Genomic DNA, 19208 nt, shown 5'->3' on the forward strand with positions numbered 1-19208 from the left:
CCTCATTAAGTGGTAAGAGATACAAAGGCCTCGGAGTCCTGTTTACTTGTTATTTATTTTCACAATTGAGATAATGGACATATAACATTGTATTAGGTTAAGGAGTACAGGGTGATGGTTTGAACAGGTACACATGGAGAAATGATGACCACAGTCAGTTTAACATCCATCCACACGTATGATTACAGACCCTTTTCCTTGGGATGAGGACTTTAAAGATCGACCGTGTTAGCAACTTTCAAATATACAATACGTATTGTTAACTACAGTCATCGTGCTGTACGTTCCACTCCCAGGACTTATTTATTTTATAACTGGAAGTTGGTATCTTTTGACCGCCTTCACCCATTAAAAGACTTTTTAAATTTCATTTGTTATATAATTATATCCTAAGCCTCATGATATGTAAGATAGACATATATACGCACACACACGTATTTCACGCATACATACATGTATAAGTGTATATACAGATATACGCATATACACAATACACTGACATGCATGTATATTTCTATATAGACATACACGACACGTGTATTATTATGTATAAATACGTACATATATACATACGCCTATACCTACATGTGCCCCGTCTCCGCCGCTGCTGACTCAGGAGACCCCACAGCAGAGCGTCTTAGGGGCTGAGATTAGCAGGCAGCTTTTCCTTTTCTCCCAAGCGTGACGGGGTCAGAGTAAGGCCAGGTAATGTGCGCCTCTCTTTAAACCCGAGGCTGTGGCTGAGTCCCACGTGTCAGGGACTTTCTGAAACCCCTCCCTGCAATGTGCCTTTGCCTCATGCTGCATCAGCCCCCCCCCCGCCCCCCGAAACACACCCAGCGTCACAGGTGTCCGCACAGGCCCACAGGTGTTTGGATCCTAACTTAGCCTCTGTTATTGGTTCTGTCCCTGGGAGGTTTCTCGGCCTCCATTTCAGTGGTGCATGGCAATCCCACCTAGCAGAGAGACGGGGACGCTGGAGACCAGACTGCAAGGTGCCAGGCACGGCGTGGCTGTGTGATAAATGAAGAGTAGCAGTGTTGTCCCCGTGTTACCGCTGAAGGAACAGAAGCAAACAGACGTGCCCTGCATCACCCAGCTGAGTAAGTGGGACACTGGGACTCAACCTTGAGCTTGCCCGTCTGACTCAGAAGCCCATGGTCTTGTCTCCGCATGGCCTCTTGGTATAGGGGCAGCGCTGGGAGGTTCTCTAGGCTCTTTTGGCTCCAAGCCAGTGTCCTTCGTGGAATGCTGGTCCTCTCTGGCTTGAAACCAAAAGCTCACAAGCTCAAAGCTTGCAGGGAGCTGATGGTATTAGGGGCCAGAGAGACCCAGGGAGCTGATGGTATTGGGGCCAGAGAGACCTTAAGAGTGGGACAAGCACTGAGACCACCCCCCTGCCAGGGATACCAGGAGCCTGGTTAGTTGGAAGGTACACACCCCACCGAAAATTAGGGCAGCTGCTCCTGAGCACTGCCCCGCGGGCTGCTGGGAGTGAAGGCCTGGAGTTGCTAGATCTCCTGATGCCTTAAGGGAAGCCACGCGTGAGGGATTTTAGGTAAAATTTCCCAAGGGTCAGCAACTAAGTCAAGTAACATGTATGTGTACATGCATATCGTACTAGCCAGAAAAAAACCACGTATGTTAGTGGGGTCCTGCTGGCAAGCCACCACTCTGCCTATTCCATAAACCATTTTATCATTTAATGAAGGTATTTTGGATAATTATTTTTCCTTTGCAGATAAAGCTAACTAACTTAGCTCAGCTACCCCAGACCGCTTATGATCAGCTTCCCATCAGGGAGACGGAGTTAACAACAGCCTGCCCTGTTCCTGGGAAGGACTGGGGTGGGGAACGGCGGCGGTTGGCTGGACGGACGCTCTACCAGCCTCTGAGGCCACAGCTCACTCACCCCCGAGGAGTGAGCTGTCGGGCAGAGCCACTTCGGAGCTTGGCTTCCCTATCCGAGAGCCCCACGCTGGCAAGATCAAAGGGAAGTCCGCGGGTTTGTGTCTGCAGAGTGCTTAGGCAGTGACTGGCACAGAGGGGCTCCCTAAATGGTCGCCCCAGGCCCGGCTGCATAGTCGGTGGGGCTCAGTGCAAAATGAAACAGTGGGGTCCCATCTCAAAAAAATATAGGAATTTCAATACAGCGACAGCAGAGCATCAAACCCAGCCAGGGCTCTGCTGAGGGGCGGGCCCTATGTGGCTGTGCAAGGCACACACCCAGGCAACCTGCCCTGGCCGTCAGCCTTATTAGCGAGCGGAAATCGCATTTGTTGAGCACCAACTGTGTACTGGGCACCATTCTAAGTGCTTGTCATGTTTTTAGGTAATCCTCAAAGGGAATTAGTGATTACTCCCATTTAACAGGTACGGACAATGAAGCACAGACAGATTAAGTCCCTTGCTCACAATCACACAGCTGGAGAGTGGCAGAACCAGATGTGACACAGGCAGTCTGGTCCTGCAGCCCAGCCATTATCCTCTTCGTTTCTCTCTTCTGGACTTGAACAGGGAGCTGGGACTGACCGAGAGGGAGTACCCTGAGACACAGTGGCGGGGACCAGGAATCCTACGCCCCCGCAGACAGGCCAGGCACAGGGGGCAGGACGGGTCCTCCCAGACACGCCGCCAGTGCAGTGCTCCCAGGAGGTCTGGAACCCGAAGAGGAAGGGAAGAAGGTTCAAATGAGGACACTCCTGTTATTCATCAGACCAGAGGCCTCGCGGGACTGAGAGCTCTGAGCTTTATTCTTTGATCCAAACCGTGGGTCAAAGCCGAGCAACTGCAGGGCAATTACTCACCTTACGGCTGACTCAGCATTCCGTGAGCCCTTACTGAGAGCAGATGCTCCCCTCCCACAGGCATTCGGTTTCCAGGGAATGAGGGGCGCCCTAGGACAGAGGAGGCGGCTGCAAACTCTCCCGAGACCAGACCTGGTCTCACCTCTGCCCTGGGAGGATGCTTTCCTCGGAGCTTCTCCTCCTGGCGTGGAGCAGTGAGCAGAGCCTGTGTGGGCTCATCTTTTTTCAAATACTCATGAATTTCAGACTTAAGAGAAAGGATGATGTATCCGTAATAATTGTGAAAATATTAAAAAACAAAACAAAACAAAATGTATCCTGATTTTAATGATTCTCTTAGAGTAATGATTTCATTTCTTGTCCAGGAAATTAACATAGTGATCCACGGGGTTAGGGTGACGACGATCATAATAACAGGGAGTGTATACCGGGCCCTTACAATGTCCAGGAGCCGCACTAAGTACTGCACTCAAATCAGCGCGTGCGCGCAAACCTACTCGACACAGGTGTGATGTGCTGTCCGAGCCACTTACGGTCTTTCTTCAAGTCACACTAAATTACAGCACAGGCAATTTGCATGCACTTAGTCTCCTTAATTGAACGTTTATGGTTGGATAATACAACCAAGGTGTGGATGAGTGATAATTCATCCAGCTCCTCTGCTCAAGTTGGATCTGGCCCATTCTAAGGGGAGTCAAGTGGAAGGGAAGGTCAGAAAAGGTGACAGGGCTGGCTTGCTGACCAGCTGACAGGGATCCCCCCACACACCTGTCCCTGCCACATCCCCCGCCACTCCTCCATCACCCAAGTCCAGACACATTATCCTTTCGGTCCTTCTTTTTTCCTTAGATTCTGTGTGCTCCTCAGGGCCTTTGCAAATGCTGTTCCCTTTGGCTGACTGCTTTTCTTCCCTTTGCGGAGGTAATAGCCACTCATCCTTTAGACCCTCTGCTTGGACTGTCACAGACCGCAGGTCTTCATGCTGTGCCGCCTTCCTTTCATGACATTCCTTTGGCTTCTTATGTGTCAATGCTTCTCATGCATTACACTCCTTATACCCCTGGGACAGACAGAGACCCCTTCTATCCTATGTATGACTATTTATTATTGCATCCTTACCCCCTAACACATGGTATGGATTCAACTAATGCTTATTGAAAGAATGAATAAGTAGAAAGGTGTGTGCAGGCAGCAGGTGGCGGTGGGGGATCTGAGCTGCACCCTAGGGCACACCTGGGGGAAAGGGCTAAGGTGTGGTGGCCTCAGCTGGAATGGTACTTACTTTGCAGGTGGCTGGTAGCATCACGGAATCTGATCTTTCAGGGCTTTGGGGCTTGCCCTCGCGTGGCCTGGATTTGAAGCTGGAAGGGGACAGGAGCTGAACTTGGATGTTACACCACCCTGGCTGCTCCCAGGCAGGTGACAGGTGTTATGCCATTGCCCGCCCCCCCAACGCCGCCGGCCACTGACTCAGAGTTCTCTTCTGCCCAAAGCAGAAGCACTGCACCCTCAAGGTCCAAACCAGGGGCTGGCAAATGTTCTCTATGAAGTAAATATCATGGTCTTTGCGGCCCATCTGGTCTCTGTTGCAACTGCTCACCCTTGGCCATCGTAGCACAAAAGCAGCCATAAACAATCAGGAATGAAAGAATAAGACTGTGTTCCAATAAAACTTTATTTATAGGCTCTGAAATCTGAATTTCATTTCATGTGTCACAAAATATTTTCTTCTTTTGATTTTTATCCCCAGCCGTATAAAACTGTGGAAACCCCTCTCAGCTGGTGGGCTATCCAAAAACTGGTGTCCTGCTGGATTTGGCTCACAGACTGTGGTTCACCAACCTCCGGTCTATACCTTTGTTCCAAATCCCAGGGTGTCTTCTCTGCCAACTCGCAGAATGATGGCTGGGTTCAAGCCCTCGCTCTGTTCTTTACTCCTCGTGTGAGGCACGGAGCACTGTTCCATCGCTCAGGGCCCAGGTTCCAAGGCTGGGTGGGTGATGGTGATGTCAGGTGTCATGGCGGGGTCTCCGGGCAGTGGGCTAGGGGAGCTCCATTCAGCTTTGAGGAAGACTCTGAGAGTCAGCTTGGGACCAACGCCATAGGGAGCTACTAATAGCTAGAGAAGTGGACACCGGATCCCTAAGCTGTGGGTGCCCCCCTGGGGCCTGGCTGACTTCCCATTCATCTGGAAGTCTCATATTCAGCCTGGATCTCAGCCATGTACTCATTCACTGTTCCCGCCAGCAAAACTCTTCAAGGTGAGGGGGAGTCCATCCTTTCTTTCGCACACTTTGTCACCATGTAATAGGATTTGCATCCATCAAGCTGTGGAGATAAGATGTGGAGTGGGGTAAGGGATGTGGATAGTGTTACATTGCACAGTGTGTGGGTGAAAATCCCAGAACGCAGCTGATTTTTAAAACCTAACCAACCTGTTTGTTCTTTTATAAGCTTGTTCTCGTAAATGACCCTAGTATATACCCAACCAGGAAAGGTAGGTTTACCCTGGACTCCGTCGCCTCCCTCTCACGATGAATCACACAGATCTGTGCATTTTGCCCAGGACCACACTGCCTCCCCTACTCCTTCTGCTTAGAACTCTGCCCTCCCTCACGGAGGCCACATTTGACCTCCTAAAACCATTTCCCTAAAGTCATCTACCTGTCTGTAGACATTCTCTAGTTTTTAAGTTATGATTTTTTTCCCATAAAAGAAAATTTGATTATATCACTTACCTAACAGAAACTTCTTAATGGCTTTAGATGAGATGAAAAAGTTCTGGAAATGGACGGAAGGTTGGTTGCCCAACAGCGTGAACTGGCTTAACGTCACCGCATCGTGCACTTAAAGATGGTGAAAATGGTAGATTTTTATGCTACATATATTTCACTACAATACAAAATTCTTTTTTTTTTTTTAAAGATTTTATTTATTTATTTGACAGAGATAGAGACAGCCAGCGAGAGAGGGAACACAAGCAGGGGGAGTGGGAGAGGAAGAAGCAGGCTCATAGCGGAGGAGCCTGATGTGGGGCTCGATCCCACAACGCCAGGATCACGCCCTGAGCCGAAGGCAGATGCTTAACCGCTGTGCCACCCAGGCGCCCCTACAATACAAAATTCTTAAATGGATCCCATTGATCACAGAATGCCCTGAAAGGTTTAGAGGGACCTCAGAGAAACTCACATCCCCTGTGATGCAAATTTCATTCCATACTCACTGATCTGGACCCTCACCAACCTGCAGTTCCCATTTGCCCCTTCTTGTCTCTGTCTCATCTGCCTGATGCATATTTTATTTTTCCCTTTTTCCTGCTTCCTGAGCAAATGCAACCTTTAAGATCCAGGTCATTAAGATCCTCTGTTAGCCTTCCATCAACTTTTTCCTGTTGACTTCACTTTCATGCGGGTAGAACTAAATGATTCATTGTTTAATGATAATATTAAATATGAGACGAGCGGGGAAAGAGACTGTTCATAAGCTGGATGTTAGATGAAAAGAACCACGGTGATATAAACATCTGTGTGGCTGCCACTTGGCCAGTAAGCGACGCCATGACTTTGCATTCTTCGAATGAACTTCCCCAGACTTCTCCCCCCACATCCCCCTTCACATTTATGCCTTTACTGGGAATTTCGCAATTGCCATCCTATTTATTTATTTATTTTTAGAGTTTTACCATGCTCATTTGTTTCCCTGAATAATATGCTATTATTCAGTTGTACCTGATTTTGAACTTTATATAAATAGAATCATACTGCATATTCCCTATGACTTGCTTTTTTCCCCCGTCGAAACGACTCTCGTGAGAGTCTTTCACTTTTTTAAAAAAAAGATTTTATTTATTTGAGAGGGAACCCAAGAGCAAGAGAGATCACAGACAGAGAGGGAGAGGGAGAGGGAGAAGCCGACTCCCCACTGAGAAGAGCCCAACACGGGGCTCGATCCCAGGACCCTGAGATCATGACCTTGAGCCAAAAGCAGACACTTAACCTACCGAGCCACCCAGGTGCCCCAAGACATTCATTCACTCTTTTGCACTTTTCTGTAATTCCTTCATTTTCACTGCTGTATACTTTTCCATTGGATGACTATAGCACGCTTGAAAAAACCCATTTCTGCTGGTAATGTACATTTCAGTCACTTCCAAGTTTTACTACTAACATTTCTGCTGATGGGGCCAACTCTCTACAGGTGTCTTGTGGCCATCACAAGATTCTCCAGGATCTACCCAGAAGTACAGTTGCCGGGGTAGACTCACATATTATCTGCAACTCGATCCGTGATGCCGAATTGCGATCTGCGATGATTTTATCAAATTCCACTCTCACCCAGCATTGGCAGGAGGAGGCATTGCCCCATTTCCTCGTATCATTTATTGTCAGCTTTAATTTTTGCTAATCTGGTGATTGTGAAATGACATCTCATCATGGTTTTATTTTATGTCTCCCTGCTGACTAGAGAGGTTGAGTTTGTTTTTGTATGTTGATTGTTTATTCATTTTGCCTTTTCTATTGAATAGAATCTGTTTTGCCAATTATTCTACTGAGCTGTTTGTTCTTATTGATTTGTAGTTTACTGCATATTCCAAAAAGCAATTCGTTGTCAATTTCATATGTACAAATATTTCTTCCTAGTTTTGGCTTCTCTTTACACCGCTCTATGGTTCCTTTTGATAAATTGAAGCTTCTCAGTTTAATGTAGACAATTGTGTCTATTTTTTTCCTTTATTGTATGTGCTTTTGTGTTTGTTTAATAAATCCCTTCATAGCTTGAGGCCATAAAGCGACTCTTCTGTGTCGTCTTATAAATATTTCTACAGTTTCACCTCTACCGCCATAGTCTGCGAGGCTCCTGGGTTGCTATCCGTACATATTGTGACAAGGGCATCCCAATTAAAATATTTTCCTATGTGAATAACAATGATCCCAGAATCTACTCTTTCCCCTCAACCAGCTATACTGGTCGGTTCTGCTCTCAGGCTCTCCATTCAGTCCCAGTGTCCACCCGGTATCCACAGCGAATGGTCTTCATTCTTAGAGCTCGATACCAAGTCTAGATATCTCATAAAGTAAGTTACATCACTGATTCTCCTTCTGGAATGTCTCAGCTATTTCTGTTTCTTTGCTTTTTCATTCACATGTTATAATCAGCTTATCAAGTTCCACCAAAAAAACCCAAAATCCAAAAAACCCTTGTCATGATTTGAATTATACGATTCCTAATCGTTGCTCTCATAATGTTTTATATGATGTACGTAAATCCACATACACTTACTTATTCACAGAATCCACATCTTATCCTTAAAGCTTTTCCTAGTGTCTCATACGTAGCGAGTTTCTGGAGTGAATGAATGTATGAATGGGTGATCAAAGTCCTCTATTCAGCTGAGGTTCACTCTTAGGCAGAACCCCAAACTGATAGCATGATGAATTGCTCATCTTTTGAAAGAATCTTTCATTCCATAAAAGACGAGGGAAAGGAGTATCTGTCGTTTTGTGAGCACCTACCGTGTGCCTGGAATGATGCCAGAAAGAAAGGGCCAAGGAGCCATTTTGGAATCTTGTAAAAAGTCTTCCTCCGGGGGCACCTGGGTGGCACAGCGGTTAGGCGTCTGCCTTCGGCTCAGGGCGTGATCCCGGCGTTATGGGATCGAGCCCCACATCAGGCTCCTCTGCTATGAGCCTGCTTCTTCCTCTCCCACTCCCCCTGCTTGTGTTCCCTCTCTCCCTGGCTGTCTCTATCTCTGTCGAATGAATAAATAAAATCTTTAAAAAAAAAAAAAGTCTTCCTCCCTCAGTATTTTGAAAATAGGATACAGTTTTCAAAAAAGAGGATGTGTAACCATTTTCTCAAGGCTACATGACTTTGTGGAAGGTCTCTTCCTTAAGCTTCCATGTGTGTGGGCTTCGTGAGTTACTCCCAGTGCCGACTTGCCCACCACTTTGTGCTTGAAACCAAGACCTTCCGAAGTTGGAAGGTTCATTAAACATGGCTCACAAAAGACCAAGTGGTTCGGCCCATCACAAGTACACAAATGAAAGAGCAGCACCCTTGCAGGAAGTTGGTGCTTTTCTCTGCCCGCGAAATCTTAGGAGAAAACAGCCATGCAAACAATTTAAAGAAAAGTGTGTGTGGGAGGGGGTAGGATTTATTTACGGTTTTTTTAATTCACTCATAGAGAACGTTGACACACAGACTTAACCCTTGGCAAACAAGGGGCCTCCTGCTAAATGGCACCGTAAACAAAAGCCACTCCTCAGGCTTCACTCCCGGAGCTTGACAATCCCTGCTTGCGTCGTGGTAGATGGACACCCGACCTCTGGGGTAGACAGAGTCCTCATCGGCAATGGGAATAGAAATAACCAGGCTCATGACTGAGGGGGCCACGTGGTGGGGATGGGATGGCCTGTTGGGGAACACTTTGTAACCAGTGGTACATCCCGCAGTCCTAGATTGCTTGTGCATTCACTCGACAAACAAGGGACGGACAGCGAGGGTGGTAGGTCAGCAGTGGGGCAATGAGACCTCTGTGGGAGACCTGACCACCCTTCACAGCACTGCCACCCCAGACAATCCCTCGTACTGCGCAGGTCATTTCTTCAAAGAGGCTGAGGGCATCTCTTCGGGGCTCCAATGGCTTCTCTTCCTGGGGAAAATTACAAGTGGCAATTCGGTGGGATGTGCTCCAGTCCCCAGCACTGCCTCTGGTGTCGGGACACAGTCACAGCCCAGCTGCTCCCTGGGCCCGATTCTGCTTGCTTACCCATCCTTCCACAGATGCACCTTTGTTCTCATATCCGAGAAGGGTCAGTGGTAGCAAGATATTCATGGAAAATTCACTATGCATTTGTTCATTCATTTATTCATCTACTCACTTACCGTCAAGTTATTTATTAAGCTCCATCTGCATGTCAGGCTCTACATTGAATGCTGGAGGACTTAAACTGCAAGGCATGACCTCCGGAAGGAGATCGATGCATAAACAGAGATGTTAAATCGTGATAGGAAAAAGCTCTTGCAAAGTCATCTGTAGCAGCTTTCAGAGCCTAGAAGGGGAAGTGATCACCTGCCTGAAGGAGGATCTTCTTAGGTGGGGCATTGTCGGTGGGGCATGCAAGATGAGTAGGAGTTCACCAGAAGAACAGGTTCCCTCTCTCCGAACAAAGCTGAGGAAATGCCAGATATGATCCAAGCAAGACAAGCAGCCTAGAGGGGCCCACTATCTTTCTTTAGCATGATTTTACCCTAATGCTTCTAAGACTGTGGCTCTGGGGATGCTGGTAAAGGGAAAACAAAGGCTCTCAGGGGGGTCTAGGAGGATCGTGTCTGGAAAGGAGGCGTGGGGGTGACAGATACGGGAGAAGGAGCTCGGGCGAAAGGCTGCCTAAAAAGTCATTATGGGCTTTTAAGTAAATTCTCAATTATAATCATTCTAATGGCTTTAATAAGTCTGTAATTTGGAGCTATGATGTTCTAATGTGTCAGCTGTCGTATGCTTCAGTGAAAAACTCTTTCTTTTTTCCCTTTGAAAGCCAATATTAAGAGGGCACCTGCCACAGTGAATTCTGCCAATTTCTCACTCAACAGAGGTTGGGACCTCTTGTACCGTATTGAAACCCAGCTCAGACCCAGCTGCGAGGTGCAGCCCACCGCCCACAGCTCTTGGAGCTGTCTCCCCCAGGCTCTGCACCTCTGGGCCTTCAGGGACAACAGCAGAGATATGCCAGTGGGGATGGGTTATGGTGTTACATGTGGATATAAACCCCGCCTCTGCGTCTTGGTAGCTAGGGAACCTCAGGCGAGACGGGTCCCTTCTCTGTGCCTCTGTCTTCTCACCTATAAAATGGGCATGACAGCAAGGCCAACCTCACAGTGTTGGGACAAACAATCCCATACAGTAAAAGTCCCTATGTGCCCTTTTAGGTTTTTTCCCATTAGAGCCAAACTCCGTTTTTGCAAATGAGAAAAAAAGGATCGGTTAGTCGTGTAGTGTCACCTTGCTGCGACACTGCTAACACAGCCCGCCAGCGAGCTGCGGTCAAAGGCCAATCGAAAGAGCTCCTTCTGAGGTCAGAAAATGGCTCTGCCTTTTATCACTTGTGTGCCTGTGAGCGAGGTACTCTCTGGCCCCAGGGCGCTATCACCTGCTTCCCCCTCCCTCGCAGCTCTTCCTCCAGACCCTCCGTGGCACACATTGTCAGTTTATTCAGGACTCTGCTCCAAAGGTGACTTTAAGAGCGAGGATTCCCCGAGTACTTTCCTTCAAAGAGCCCCCATCACTGTCTACCCCCCGTATGCTGACGTCCTAGCTTTCATCGTGCCCTTTGCCATCTGACATACCGACTTTTCTATTGGTTTATTGTCTGCCTCCTCCAATTAGAATGCAAACTCCCTGGGAACAGAGATATCAGATTATTCACTGCTGTGCTCTGGGTCCCAGCCCCTGGAGCAGATGGGCTACATAATACCTATTTGTTGTATGGAGATTGCATGAGCACTAGTCAATTTCTCCAAGCTTCTGATTCTTCCTGGGAATGGAAGTGCCTCCCTCCGAGGGTTATGCAGGGATAGTTTATATAAAATGCCCAGCATGAGACATGGCATGGCATGCAGGAGAGTATCAGTCGATGGCTCTGATGATGGTAATCAGGCCCATCCAGCAGCCCCTGCGGCTGGGGCAGGCCTTCATGTCTGACCCTGCAGCTAAAAGTCAGTGTTTCCCAGATCTGGCTGCACATCAAAATCACCTGGAGAGCTTTGGGAAAACACAGCTGTCCCAGCCCTGCTGCGGTCATTCTGACCCATGTCTGCGAATTGGAGTCAGGAATCCGTGTATCTTAAATACTAGAGTGGCCCTGACATGTGCCATTCAGATAGGAGGCGACTCTGGAGAGAGACATCCTGATGTGCATGTCTCATGAGAGGTCATTTTCATTATGATAAGCAATAAACCCTTCCTGAGCCAGGTCAGGGCTACGTAGAAAAAGCACAATTATAAGTGAGGGAGAGGGAGTTGAAGGGTTACGGAGCAGGGAGAATTTGCTGGAAGGGAGACAGTCATGTGGTCAGATCGAGAGCCCACCCCAGCCACCCTCACAGCCCGGTGGGCACATTTCTGCAGGCCAAGCCACTGGCCTGGATGTGATCACTACACTTCTTCTTTCCATCTCGATGGTGTTAGGTAGCAGGTAGGCAGTCAATGCTTGCAAAGCTGTTTGCATTTCTGAGTGTTTAATCTTTTAATTATGACTCGGAGTTTTTACAGCGTAAAGCTAATAAGCAAACACGTGGCCTCTTTCTTGACCTTCATTCCGTGCCCAGAGTGTTTATACAACTGTGAATCCCCACAGTGCAAAATACTGGGGCTAAGAGGGCAACCCACTGGGTAAACAAACTGAAATCACTCCGTGTTTACAATAAAATAAGTGTATACAAAAGTAACTGGGTGATATTTTCTCAGTAATTATCTAGATGCATGCTGTCAAATGCTGTCACCACTAGTCACATGTGGCTATTTAAATTTAATTAAAATCGAATTAAAAGTTCCATTACTCCGTTGTCCTCACCCCATTTCAAGTCCTCAGTAGCCACATGGGTCTGGGGGCTCTGCCATCGGACCATTCCCATCACCGACAGTGAATGCTGATGTAATTTTTCAGCAGGTGACAGCTGGGGTGTACAAATCTGTAACACACGGTATGAGCCCAGTGAGTAGTAAAACCCAAGAAAGGGCAAAAATAAATAAATAAATAAATAAATAAATAAATAAATAAATAAATAAATAGTGTGTCTTTGAGAAACCGGAGTCTCAGAGTGCGTTTTTCTAACGTCTTTATTGTCTTGGATATTTAAGAAGGGGCTGACAGTTACTGACAGGAGAACATGGTCCGTCCATTGAGCAGATCGTAAAAGAAAATCTGACTTTGGACAGATGGTTGGAAGTTTTCTCCTAGAGTGACTTAGCCTGTCCAGGGCATAGAAACATGGGAGCCCAGATCTCTGCCACCTCCCTGGAGCGGATGGCTGTCCCGTTGACAGTCCTCGGAGAGCCCAGGAGGGATGGGAAACATCCGGTATTGGGTTTGCACCTGTACTGCTCTCCGTAGGAAGGAAAACCGTATTGAATTTGAGAGTTCTGACCACCAGAACCCATGCTTTCTCTCTACCCCACATAGGAAAGACCAGCTGGCATCGGACAAAGGAGACCGTGCACCCTCATATTTAAGCCTTGGGATCTGGCATCAAGATCTGGCTGCGTGAAATTGGTGCAGGGACGTCACCTCAGAGAGCGGCAGTTTGCCCGTAGTGCCATCGGGGTGGTCACGGGCCTCTCGGATGGAGCTGTTTCAAGAGGGAAATGGGACAGTGCGTGCAAAGCCCTGAATTCAGCCCCCGCTTCACAGCACACACATAATCAATGGCTTATTGTCATGTGTGCACATGGGTTTGTAGGTCAGGCTGTCTTAGGCGCCAAGCCTTCGCTTTGTCCCTCATTAACTGGCGGCTTCCTGAAATCTATTTACGTTTTTTGTGTTGATTTTCTCATCTGTAAACTATGAATGGAGCTCCCTCTGTGCAAGTCTGTGATGAGAAACAAGGTATGTCACGGAGCAGTGCTGGGCCGAACCCACGGGAAGAGTTCCCAAAGTTCTGTTGCTTCTCTTTCTCTGAGACACATCATGGACTCACAACACATTTTCGGTTCCCAACCTTTTTCCCTGCTAAGGTCAAGACTGGGCTGGACCATGGTTAACCTCAGATGAATTTGCCTTCCACTGCCAGCCGTATTTTGTCCAAGCATCCCTCCTACTCCCTGGAGGATGTGCGCAGAGAGGCCATTCCCTCTCAAGGCATCCCCGCTGGCTAAGAACACCTGAGAACTGAGGGCAGGTCAGCGGCTAAGAACAGAAAACTTCAGTTGGGCTTGTTGCTGGTTCTTCAACTTCTTATCCCGACAGCGCCTGGCTTAGCATGAGGCTCAGTCTCTGCAGGAGCGGGGCTTGCATGCAGGTGGGCGGGGCACTGAGAGCAACTGAGAGAATCCAGCATCGCCAGCTCCAGCAGCAGGTGACAGAGCTCTGGTCTGTTCCGCCTTGCACCCTCGGAATGCCAGCCCCACACATTTGCCTGGACCCTTCATTATCCACGGGATTTTAGACACCCCAGAGCAGCAGGCAGACAGGGAGCTAACTCCACTGCACAGAGATGGAAGCTGACCCTCAGAAAGGAAGACGACTTTCCAGAAAGGCATGGCTGCTCAGCGGCCAAGCTGGGATGAGGCCCAGGAGGTCAGGGTCCTGGTTTTGCTTTTCTTTGTGTCTTTCCATTGCAGCTCCTTCATGCTGCCTCCAGCTTCGAGATTGTTTGCAGCCTTCCCCACCCTCCCCCGTTCAACCCTAGCCGACCTCTGCTCACAGCAAACCTAACCGCACCTACGCCGTCTCCTCTGATACCTCGCCTTGACAGTAGAGCTGAAAGAACTGTAACTTGACCAAAACAATTCTCTCCAAAGGCTTAACGACTAATAGTTACCAGCTCAAGAGGGTTTTGAATGAAAAGGTTGGTCTATTCTACTCAGATCCTGTGTTGAGAGGCAGAGTGTGGGGCACTGCTCTGCCACTCTTGGCTGGTGACCTTGGGGTGGCTTCCCAAACCTGAGTCTGGGCTGCTTCATGCGGGAAATGAGAGTCCTGTGTCTTCAGAGGCCCCTTCCAGCCCCAGGCTGCGGAGGCCCTTGGAAGTGCAGGCAAGCACGGGGAACTTTGAAGAGCAGGTTATCTTGGGGCGCCTGGGAGGCTCAGTCAGTTAAGTGTCTGCCTTCAGTTCATGTCATGAGCTCAGGGTCCTGGGATGGAGCCCGCTCAGTGGGGAGTCTGCGTCTTCCTCTGCCCCTCCCCTCACTTGCATGCGTGCACGCGCACCTGCGAACGCGCGCTCTCTCTCTTTCTCAAATAAATAAATAAAATACTTTTTTTTTTTTAAAAAAAAGAGCAGGTTATCTTGTCCATCCTCTTCCCCTAGTTGTACATAAGATGCTCCTGGATTTGGAGACTGTACCGAGACACAGCGTGATCAGCCTTCTTGGTATCCTATCGCAACTCCTTCTCTGGGGAGCTCTGGGCAAGCAGACCCCACGAGTCTTTTCCCCCTTGGAAATCCCTAAAAATTCTCTTTTCCTTTATCCTCCAGGGGATCTCCCATTCCCTTCTGGACCAGATCCAAAGGTTTTCTACTGTTAAAAAATCCTGAACATGTATGTTCATACCATTCCTGGAAAGAGCCTGCCCACGGTCCCCCCCAAGCCAGGAGGCATAGTGATTCTGTGTGTCCTCCCCGTCTTCAGTTTTTGACAGAGTCTCGATGGAGACTTGAGGCAATGTAATCCGGCTATAATGGAGAAGAGAGAACTATCTGTAATGGGGATGATAAGACATAAATTAATACTTCAGTCCTGCCATCTACGTGCGTGTGTCCACGTCAGTCGGGGGCTAATGAGCACAATTCAATACTCTTCGGACATGTCTTGAATACTTCCCATGAGAGATGTGTATTCGCAGATCGCTTTATGGTTTATGGACCATAGTTCAGGTTCAAACACTGAATTAGTCAGGGTTCTGTTGGTGACAACAACCTAGAACCAGTCCTGCTTAACTAGTTAGAAAAATGAGTGTGTGTGTGTGTGTGTGTGTGTGTTGGGTGGGGTTCACCAGAAGGATACTAGGGAAGTTCGAAGAAATAACAAAAAATGTAAACGTCTTAGACATGGAGGGTAGGAGCCTGAGGACTTTGAGACAGAATCAGTCAGGATCAAGTTGGATAAAACCATTCTAGATGTTTTCAGCAGACGGTATTTGTGACATAATAAGAAAGACGAATACATTTGGTCTCTGCCCCTGGTTCCTGACACAGAGCTTCAAAATTGCTCTGTGGAGGCACACCTCAACTCCACGGGAGCAGAAGCCCCTGTGTTCTCGATCTTTCTAGACCCCACCCTGTGCACCTCTTCATCGGACTGTTCCTAGGTATGGTTATTACAGCCTCTATAAGAAACCGGTCAGTAACTGTTTCCTGAGTTCTGTGAGCCATTCCAGCAAATCACTGAGACTGAGGACAGCGTGGTAGAAACCGCTAACATCTAGCCAAGTTGGACAAAAGTTGTCGCAACCCCGGGGGGTCCACTGCTTGCAATTGGCATCTGAAGTGGGGGACAGTCTTATGGGGCTGAGCCTTAACCTGTGGGATCTGCACTAACACTGGGCAGTTAGAGGCAGAATCTGGTTCACTCATAACACACCCAGTTGGCGAAGAATTGTTTGCAAAGCCATCCACAGAGTGAAATCTGCAGAGAGGCACATGGTCCAGAGTTAAAGAGTATTGGGGAAACCCCAGGAGGGAAATCAGGATAAGATGATGAAAATGTAGGGGCGCCTGGGTGGCACAGCGGTTAAGCGTCTGCCTTCGGCTCAGGGTGTGATCCCGGCGTTATGGGATCGAGCCCCACATCAGGCTCCTCCGCTCTGAGCCTGCTTCTTCCTCTCCCACTCCCCCTGCTTGTGTTCCCTCTCTCGCTGGCTGTCTCTATCCTGTCAAATAAATAAATAAAATCTTAAAAAAAAAAGATGATGAAAATGTAGTCCAGGGAACCAGAAATGAAACAGCCTGCCCAGTCGTCATAGTCACAAAGTGTGTGGCCTCTGTCCTGGCAAACCAAGATAGCATCATTACACACATTGCTGAGATATTCTGCAGACCCGGACCAGGGAAGGGAAAGACCACCTGACCACAATCTTGATGAAACCAGACAGCCCGGCGCCAGAAACAGGTCAGTCCTGAAGTTTAACCAGTTGGAAGAACCCACAACCCCAAACCCTCTACCTCTGAATTTTGCCCTTAAAAACTCTCACTCGCAAGCCATCGGTGAGTTCGGGACTTTGAGCATTAGCTCCCTGTTCTCCTGTGTGGCGCCACACCAGTAAAGAGCCTGCCCTTCTTCACCCCCAAAGCCCAGTGTCAGCTTTTTCTTAGCTTAGTGTGTACACCGGTGGACGAACTCGTGTTTGGTTGTTACACTTGGTTTGGAAAAACCCGCCATTCGTGAGTCAGAGTATTGAGAGTCAAGAATGGTAGAAAGCAGTCTACTTCAGTATTTAATGCAGGGAAATGGTTCTATTAGGGATGGGACAGCTGAGAATCCAGAGGGCAAGGAGGCCACCCAGACTAGCAAGAGCAGAAAGCCGACCTGTCCTCAGCCAGATGGAAAATGGGGAAAGGAGGTGATACTCAACACTAGAGCCCCGGTAGGGGCTGCATCCTCAGATGTGGAGACACCAGGGTGAGGGGCCCTGAAATAGCCCACACGACAGACGAGGCCACTGCTAAAGACTTGGCAGCAACACGAAGGAGCAAGAAACACCCGCTCCTCCCCTTCTCCCCCCCCCCCCCCCCCCCAGTGTTTCCCCAAGGAGACTGGCATGGGAGGCGGGAAGCGCAGTCCCCTGCATCCTGAGCAGAGGGAAGGGTCTGGGAGGAGACAGGCCCATGACCAGCTTGGAAAGCTCAGCCATCCGGGCTCCTTAGAGTGACTCTGGGCAGCCATTCTCAGGGCCTGACTGGTTCCCTTCAAGGGTCAAGTTCCCCAGCCAGGGCTGTGAGGGCCCCGGCTCGGTTCAGGTGAGGTCTGAATGCCCTGAGGCACAAGGTTGAGACCCCCACCCTGTACAGGGCCACTTGATGGCCTGGGAGATAGTCTTTATTTTCAGCTTTACTTTGCAAACAAAGACACCATCAATCCTGGCTTTCTACTTCACTCGCTGAGGGACCTCAGGCTTACAAGGTGACCTCGGTGTTGGCATCTGGGTAAAGGCAGTGGCTATACTCACCTCATAGCGTTGTTGGGAAGATGCAGTGAGACACACACACACACACACACACACACACACACACACCTGACAAGCCTGGTATTCAAAACCACCTACTCCCAGCAGAGCAGCTGCTTCTGTTTGCATGTCATAACCCGGTTACTTCATGGAAGGGTTTACCTAGGTCAATGCGAGCTTCCCCATCTCATCAAATAAGCCTGTTCTAATGTAAAAGGTCACCCGGACTGATCAGCATGACATGCAAAGACAGAATCCAAACCTTCCAGTCCATGCACGCTCAACACAGAGTAGAGGTGGAAGGGAAACAGGTTCTTGGGGAAGAAGATACTGTACTCTTTTCGTGAATAAGCACAGATCTACGTACGGAATAGAAACAGGGATGAAGTATATCTCTGGCACTAACCCGTTATGGTGAGGAGGTGGGGACTGGGGGAAAATACCTAAAAGGCTCTCTAGGTGGGCAATAAATGATGTGTCCTTGGGTCCCTCTGGACTTTCCAAAAAATTTTTGGGGGAAAGGTGTCTTAGCCTCTGACCCGAGAGTAGCAGAGGGTAGAGCCGACTTGGCACCGGCTTCCGCATTAGATCAAAGCAACTGAAAGTCCCAGCTGCACGATTGCCAGTGCACACACCCTTGGGAGCGATGTCTTCTCCAAGAAGCGTGGGAGATCAGGGCGGCAAAGCCTGCCAGCCACCATAACTGGCCTGTCTCTGCCGCCCCATGTCTGAGGCTCAGATCACCCCTATTTGGCTCAAGGCTGAGTCTTTGGAGATTTTTCTCATTCTTGAGTTTGACTTCATGCCCCCCTCCCCTCTCCTGACTTTGGACCCCCCTCTCCCATCGCGTGCCTGACGACTTCTCCCGGGCTCTGATCTTCTTCTAATGAGTAAGGGGCATGTTGCCTCAACCAGCCTGGCCCAGGGCTGGGTCTGGTTTGTCTGTCCCTTATGCGTTTTGTGGACAAATAAGGGGGTCTCTCTGTCCCTGAGTCCTGTTACTCAGGGGTAACAGCAAGGCCATCACCAATGCTCTGTGTGCCTCAGCGCCCAGCAGCGATCACCCTCGTCATGCTGGCGGTGGTTTTGCCACGAGTTCCAAAGCGGGGCGCCTTCTCTCCCATGAGGCCTCTGAGCACGGCATCTGTGCTTGGCTGTGCTTCGGCCCTAACTCCGCACCCTCTCCTTCTCTGCCTTGCAGCTGACCTTCCAGCACGATTATGAACCGCAAGGGGCCGGTGAGCTCCCATCATTCTCTGCAAACACTCAGGATTTGCCTCCCTCACAGATGTCCGCCTCTCCTTTGTTTCAGTTCACCTGTGGCTTCGCCCATAAACCCGCCTCTGAACCTCTTTGGGTCCGGTGTTTGCATTCATTCGCTCATTTAATCCCTCAGCAAACATTTAGTGATCACCGATTGTATTTGTTTCCTGGGGCCGCCCTAACAAAATAACCACAAAACGAGTAGCTTGAAGCAACAGAAATATATTCTCACAGTTATGGAGGCTGGAAGTCCAAA

Source organism: Ursus maritimus, unplaced genomic scaffold (genome assembly GCF_017311325.1).
Source record: "Ursus maritimus isolate PB19 unplaced genomic scaffold, ASM1731132v1 scaffold_9, whole genome shotgun sequence".
In the NCBI taxonomy this organism is placed as follows: Eukaryota; Metazoa; Chordata; class Mammalia; order Carnivora; family Ursidae; genus Ursus; species Ursus maritimus.